This window comes from Sceloporus occidentalis, unplaced genomic scaffold, assembly GCF_023333645.1.
Source record: "Sceloporus occidentalis isolate IW3139 unplaced genomic scaffold, rSceOcc1.0.p SCAF_1, whole genome shotgun sequence".
NCBI lineage: Eukaryota > Metazoa > Chordata > Lepidosauria > Squamata > Phrynosomatidae > Sceloporus > Sceloporus occidentalis.
Genome location: NW_028316981.1, coordinates 180944398 through 180952848, shown reverse-complemented (window position 1 = coordinate 180952848; position 8451 = coordinate 180944398).

The following is an 8451-nucleotide window of genomic DNA, read 5'->3' as shown; positions in this document are numbered from 1 at the left end:
TCACTTATGCATATCAAAGATGTGGACACATCAACTTCTTGGACTTTGCCCCAGGACATAAATTTCCTATAAATTAAGAAACCTTTCCTTTGTTTAGTGGTATTAGCTTGGTTTGCAGACCGAGGTGCTGCCAATTTTTACTTTGCTAGACCCCTCTTTCTCTCACCAAACTCTGGTGGCCTCGGGAGCGATTGAGTTCCCTTTATCCCATCCTGGAACATCATCAAGAGGAGCAACATTCAAACAGGTGTTATATCTTCATTAGAAGGCCATACTCTGTTCCAACCTAACACCTTTCTTTCTCAGTTCTTGTGTGCTTGTGCGAGTGATTGTTAAAAGTGCGTGTTGGTTTTCCCCTTTGAAATAAAATACAATTCACTGAGGATCTGACTCTGTGGTCCTTTGTTCCTCTAACTTTGGTATACATAGGGATGATCTCAGGGCTGCGTAACCCAGCCAGTAATTCGAGCTAATCTTTAATTCCCCAATAGTGAGCTGACATTAAGGCACAGATCCTGTCTTGGTTACATATGCTACCTTTCATTGAGTCGGTGCACTCACAGAAGATCTTATAGGTGTTGTTATGTATGGATACCATGAAGTTCTTTCTCTCCTCCACCCATCTTCTTGTAACTTTTATCCCAAAGCCAGAGAAGCAGATATCATTAAAGTTTTGTTGTGCCTCTAGTCTTGACTCCTGAAATATATCCTGGCTTTGGAGTATAAGTGGTTTAAAGTCTTAGCCAAGGCACTTTGGAGCAGCCATTTAGGCATAGCATGGTGCTGGTGGGAGAGCTGGAGCCATAAGTGTTGTCACCTTCTTAAAGATTTCTGGGAAGAATTCATGGCCTTATGTTGACAGGCATTTTCCCCACACCTATAGTCATATGGAATGGAAAGCGTCTAGAGGAAAAGAACATGGTGGATTGTTAGGAAGAGAAAAAGCAACGGTTCTGCTCAGGCACCAGGTGGCACTGTAACCCATCATAACATCAGCATCCATGTTTCACATCTGTTTTATATAGAAAGGAAATGGGTCCTTCCATTGCAGAGTGTATGTGCAATTCACCTAAGGTGCTGCCACACATTACACTGAAGACTGTCCTCCTACAACTCAAATGCAACGTATTGGCCCAGTCAAGGCTCCTTTTCTTTTAAAACAAGGGTACGATGGGATCCTCCATTGGACTGTAACATTCATTCCTGACTATGCCGCCACCTCTGCTGTAAGGCTTCAGTCTCATGCATACAAGTAAACCCTTGTTGTTGTGTGCTTCCAAATCATTTTTGACTTATGGCGACTCTAAAGTGAACCTATCATAGGGTTTTCTTAGCAACTTTCTTCACAGGGAGTTACCATTGCCATCCCCTGAGGCTGACAGTGTGTGACTTGCCCGAGGTGACCCAATGGGTTTTTATGCTCAAGACAGGATTTGGACCCTGGTCTCCCAGAAATGTAGTCCAACACACAAACTGTTACATCACACTGTCCTGCTACTGGACTCATCATTTACTTCTGAAGAGACATGCTAAGGATTGCAATCCAATCTCTGGATCCCTTTTTGCTGGGGTGGTGAGAAATCTGTGACTGTTCAGGTTCTCAAATGATGGGGTGAGACCCTCAGCAGGGTGTGAGACTTGGAGGCCCTGATTTTCCTCCCTCCTTTTCCAAAACATTTTCTGTCCTAAAGGGAAAGAGAAAAGTAAGGAGAAGGAGAATGGCAGAGTCATCCGAATCCCGTCTTGAGACGCTGCAGCCTCAACACATTCTCTAACACATCCTCAGTACCTCTCTCAGTGTGTGAGTGACTTTCTGTCACACTAATTCTCACACATACTCAGTAATGCTCTTTTTCTGACTCTCAGAAACATTCACACATAGTCTCTCATACAAATTCTCTCTCTCTCACGCTCTTTCTCTCACACATACACACACTCTTCAACTCTTTTCCATACTCACATATGCATATACCATCGATCCAGCCATCTTTAATGGACCCAACATGGGATGCTGTAACTTAATGTAAAAATAGAGGAATTACATAAATATACAAATAAATTACAAAAAATGGGTTAAAAGATTAAGTTACAGCTTAATCTTTACTAGTTATAAATCTGGGGTAAATATGCACTTCATACACATGAAAATGTTTCTATGTGACTGAGTGTGTGAGAGAGTAAATGAGTATATGTGAGTGAAAGAGTATGACTGGGCATGTGAGCACTTGCTTATGTGAGTGTGGCTCTGTGTGAGACACATGTGTAAAATTTACACATGTATTAAGTACTGAACCTATTTAAGCAAAACTGTTCTAATTTGGACGATGTTATTTCCTTATAAAATGTTAAAATGTGAATACAGAAAAATGTACAAATGAAAATACGCACACTAAAATATTTGTTATTCATATATGACATTGCAGGGGGGGTGCGAGTCGACATATAGTTGTAAAGAGGGTCATAACAGTAAAATATATGGGAACCACTGGTTTAGATAAAAATCTGAGAACCATGTGGTCCTCCAGATGTACACTTCCCAGGTGGTCCGTGGCCGGTCCAGGAAAATGAAAGAAATAAAAATTGAATTAAATTAAAGAATAAGAATATATCCTTATATATAATCCTAAATATCATTAACTTGTAAGACATAAAGTAGGCTTCTTAGGGGCTACACCATAGCAATAATGGTACCGCGAGTCAAAAAGCTTGGGAACGCCTGATGTAGAGACTGATGTCTCCACTCCAGATATTGTTGCCCTACAAGCTAATCTCTTACCATTGGCTATACTGGCTGGGGCTGAGAAGAAATGGCATTTTAACAGCATCTGAAGAACCACTTTTAATCTCTGCTCCCTATTGTAAATCAACCAAATCTTCCTAATTGTACAGCATGTTTGTAAGCTGAGATGCCTCCCAGTATTGCATGCCATTTTAAGGTGAGTACATAGTTCAGGGGTGGACAACCATGGCGCTCCTGATGTTGTCAGATTGCATTTCCCAGAATCATTCTCCATTCTTCCTCTTCTTGGTCTTGAAGGCAAAGCAAGGCCATAAGGTCTTCCATCACATACTGATGCCTAAAGAATCCTTCAGCGGCAGCTATGGTTGACGGCAGTTATTGTCTAATGTCACAGCTGTGGCTATGGAGAAGGATATGAGCTCCCCCCCAAAATAAAAATTCTTCTTCCTCCAAATGATTTCTTCTTTCAGTCTCCAAATTTCTAGCATTGCAATAACATTAGCTGAACATTTAGAAATCCAGTTTAGCTATCCAAAGAAAAGAGGAAGGCAAAATGACCAAGCGAATGAACACAGCAAATAAGAGTTCCTGAGAGCAAACAATTTTCAGTGTCTCACTCTGCACTGCTAGAAATGTGTGGGAAATGTAAAATTCTTATTGGGGGCCTAAGCAGGGCTACCAGTTATGTGCACCCTTGCCTCGGCTCCTAACACTTTACTATAGTCTCCATTTTGGATCTGTGTACTGTTCCAATGTGGATCTCAGGTGGACTGTCTTGGGAAATGCTTCTAAAATAGGTACTTTGAGATGAGGCAATTGAAAAATGACTGGAAGAAGGAACTTGCACAAAATGGCAGCAAGTGAATAAATAGCAGTGGCCCAACATTGCTCAAGTTCCAAACATTTCACGCACATGTTTGTGACTTAACTAAATAAACACTTATCCAAAAATATATCTCCTTCACTAAATGTTAGGATAGTGCAGAAAGCTGACGGGAGGAGAACCAACTAAATTCAGATGTGGTGCGAGAGGAGAGATCTTCAGATACCATTGTTGTTGTGTGCCTTCAAGTCATTTTCAACTTATGGTGACCCTAAGGCGACCCTATCATGGTTTTTCCTTGGCAAAATTTGTTCAGAGGAGGTTTGCCATTGCCATCCTCTGAGGCTGAGAGCATGTGCCTTGTCCAAGGTCAGCCAGTGGGTTTCATGAACCCTGGTCTCCCAGTCACAGTACTGTACAACACTCAAACCACTATGCCATGCTGGCTTTATTTAACTGTAATGTAGAATAGCAACATTGCAAAACACATGTCAATAGCTAGATATCATTGTGTAATGTATAATGTTCCATGCACAATGTACAATCACAATGTGCAATATACACTGTGAAAATGCAATGCACAACATACAATGTGAAACCACAATGCACAACATATGATGCACAATGCACAACATATGATGCACAGTTGCAATGCACAATATAAGATGTATAATTACAATGCACAGTACATAACATACAATGCCTATGCAGAATATAGTCTGCAACTGCAACGAATGATGCCCAGTCGCAACGTGCAAAGCGAAGTCACAGAATAATATGTTAATTGTGCAGTTCCACTTCAGCTATCAGCAGAATAGGCCTCTTGTGCAATTGTGACTTTTTGACCCTGCATGTGTATCATCACTTCTGCATGTATATGTCCCCAACTAGATGCCAGTCATTGTTTGTGAGCTACCTTTGTTGAAATCCCCTCTTCCTCATACGTATCAAGTATGGATAAACCCTGTGCTCCTTTGTATGTGGCCACTCTACGTACAATCTAGACAATGGTTTGTTGTCTCAGGAAGGACTAGGCCTCTGAGGAAAAAGCTTCTATCTCTGCTTTTAATTTCTGTGAAATTTCAGACAACGCTACAATGAAAACAAAATAAGAGACCTCCATCTATCTGCAGTTGTTTTGAAAGGATACGAAACCTTTTGATCAGGGACAAAATTGCTCCCTAAACCAGCAACTTAACAAACAATCTAAGATCAAACCACTGTTGAGAAAGAGAGATGGTTCCCATTTTCTGTGGTATATGGAGAATAAAACAAACTTTTAGCAAAACAAAAACACAGCAACTGTTATTTACGTCAACTGATTGAAGAACTAGTTCTCTGTGTGCAGGAAGAAAAAGACTACTCGGCTGTTGTGTGTGCAAGTATCTTGGTGATGTCTCTTCCCCATTCTCTCTCTCTTTTTAATCCTAACAATTTCGTAATATAAGCAGCCCTTTTCTCCAGTTATTTGTGGTTTGGTTTTGATTTCTATCTTTCTTTTCTTTCGGTTGCTTGATCTAATCTACTTAATACAGTGTTGAACTGTTTATAAGCCTAGAAAAAGGTTCTGTTCTATAAAATAATTACATGCTTGCCCTCCACCCAACCCTGATGATATGCAATATCTAAAACCTCTGCTATGTCCCCTTTCCGCATGGGTTGGCTGTCAGCAGATTCATTCTGAATATGGCTAGAGGTCCCTCTTTCCTCAATTTGTGATCCAAGTGTTCCTGGGATAAGATCCTGCCCAATAGATATTTGGGGGGGAAGTTTTAGATCACCATGCACAGATGTGAGAGCTGGACAGTGAAGAAAGCAGATGAGAAAAGAATCAATTAATCTGAGATGTGGTGCTGGAGAAGAGTGCTGAAGATCTTAAGGACAGCCAAAAAGACAAACAAATAGGGCTTTGAACAAATCAAGCCTGAAATCTCACTGGAAGCCAAGATGATCAAACCAGGGCTGTCATATTTTGGCCACATCACAAGGAAAAATGAATATATAGAAAAGACAATAATGCTAGGAAAGGTGAAGGGGAATAAAAAGAGAGGAAGACCACATGTCAGATGGATAGATTCAATTAGAAAGGTCATGGGTGTGAATTCACAGGACCTAAGCATAGCAGTGGATAATAGGGGGGCTTGGAGATGTCTCATCCACAGGGTTGCCATGAGTCAGGGTTATTACCTATAAAGTCCTACATGGCTTGGGTCCAGCTTACTTGAAGGAACGCCTCCTCCCATATAATCCTTCCTGCATACGCAGGTCCTCTGGGAAGAACTTACTACAGTGGTACCTCGGGATACGAATTACCCACGTTACGAAATTTTCAGGATACGAAAAAAATTAATTTAAAAAAACTGTTTCGGGTTAAGAAAGTTTTTTCGGGTTACGAAAAAACTTTTGGTGCTTTTCGGCGCGATTTTACACCAAATCGCGGCTTTTCCCCATTAGCGCCTATGGGGATTCGGCTTGCGAAAGCCTTTCGGGTTACGAAATTGACAGCGGAACGAATTAATTTCGTAACCCGAGGCACCACTGTACAGTCAAGAAAAACTAGACTGGTGGTGACTTCCCAGAGGATCTTCTCAGTTGCCACTCCAAAAATTTGGAATGACCTGCCAGAGGAGACTCCCCAGATCACATCCCTCAATGCTTTTAAAAAGGCGATAAAAACAATCCTCGTCTGGTGGGCCTTCCCAGACTGACCTCTGGCCAGAACAGAATTAATTGCCCATTTGATCTGGCCTCCTAGGTATTGCCACTATTGTTAAACTGTTTTTAATTGTTCTGTAGTTATATGGATTTTATTGCTTAATTTTGTATTGAAGTGAGTCGAAGGGGTGGGGGGGGTTGTTTTTCTTGTCATTATTTTCTGTATCTGTTTTAATTCTTGCTGTTACCTGTCTAGATCCTCAAAAGGGAGAGGCGGGATACAAATAAATATTTTATTATTATTTTATTAATTAACAACAACAACAACAACCGTTGTAGTGCTTCATGGATCCCAATTAAGTCCAGATCTGACACTTATTTATCTCTATCTGGAAGGCCTCTACACACACACGGCCTTAGATGACTGATGCAAATTCACCCAACATACACTGCTCCCTTGCCTGTCTTGCCGTTGCCCTCCTCACTCGCAATGCTGATTTATTTTGTAATCATAAAAACCATAATAGTTTGCCCCAGACACACCCACAGTTGCTGCTTGGCCCCCGCACGGCCTTGCACACACGCACAGCACGCGGCCTTTCCTGCCAAGCTGCTCTCAGTAGCTGCAAAGGCATCTGGTTCCCATCAGAGGCCTTGGGCGTGTTGAGTTTCAGTGGGTTCCCCCACCCCACTTCTGGGCGCTTGTGGTGCCAGGCATAGCCAGGCCAGAACATACACACATGCGCTCGTCCCCATAACCGATTTTCTCCTCCTGGATTCTAGCCAGGATGGGGCAATATCGGCCCTGTTCCTCTTTCTGACCCAACACCCAATTTTGTCTGAGGCAGGACACCACGCCAGCGCAAACTTCTCGCCTCATGGTTTATGACTCATTGGGGGCGAATGAACTGCAAAAGAGAAGGAAAGGGAGAGAGTAGGAAAGCGGTGGAGAAATCCTAGGATGGCACCTAGCGGGTGCATTAATGGGTGGGTGCAATAGATACAGCACTGTCAATATGTAAATATACCGTAAACATCGATACTCCCCAGTGGTAGAATTCAAAGATATGGCTGTGTCAGTCTGTAGAATCAATATGTAGAGAGAACTTGTAGCAAGTGATTCTCAACCTTCCTAATGCCGTGACCCTTTAAAACAGTTTCTCAAGTTGTGGTGACCACCCCAACCATAGAGAAGTTGTGTCTCAGTTCCTAAGACTATCAGAGATGTGTGTTTTCTGATGGTCTTATGCGACTCCTGTGAAAGGGTTGTTCGACCTCCAAAGGGGTCATGACCCACAGGTTGAGAGAAAGACGTTGGCATCATGAGCTTTCAAAGACTTTAGTCACCAAAGTCTCCGAAAGCTCACGCTGCCAACTTCTTTCTTTCAGTTGGTCTCAAAGGTGCTGCTGTGAGATCTCTCTACACAGATACTCCTTGTAAATCAGCCCTCCGTATCAACAGATTTTTTTATCCACCGACTGAGGCACCCGCTGTTTGGAGAGCATTTAAAAAGTAATGCAAACCTTGATTTGGCCATTTTGTATAAGGGACGGTGCCTTCCTGTGCTACTGTATTTCATGGGACTTGAGCATCCATCGATTTTGGTATCCATGGGGCAGGGAGTCCTGGAACCAAACCTCGGCAGAGACCAAGGGCTCACCTGTATAGGGATTGTAAATAAATACATACATATTTCTTATAAAGGAGGCACATGCGCACAGAGGCAATAGGAAAAAATATAGCCATATTTCCCCAATCCCTCTGCAAATATGTATACAAATCTTTCCTAAGGTACCCCCCTTCCCCATCATGCCATGCCAGGGGCGTCACTGGAACCCCCCCCCCCCCAATACAGCCCTCTTTTGACCCAGCCCAGCCCTCCCTCCCTTCTCCCTTCCCTCGCGGGGCGTCCATCATCTCTCATCTCCTGGATCCCGTTGCCATGGCAACATGCCCTGGATGGTACCATGGCGGCGGCGGCAGCAACAGGAGCAGGAGCATCCTCCTCTTCCTTCTTTTCTGCGAAGAGGGGAATGGGTGGGTGGGTCAGTGGGGGAAAGATCAGGTGTGGGTGGCTGGGAGGGGAGGACAGGGACCGATGGGGATGAGGCTGGCAAGGTTGGGAGATTGTATATGTGTGTGTGTGTGTATACACACACATACATACACACATGTGTGTATATACACAAACAAATACACACACACACAAATATATATACACACACAAATATA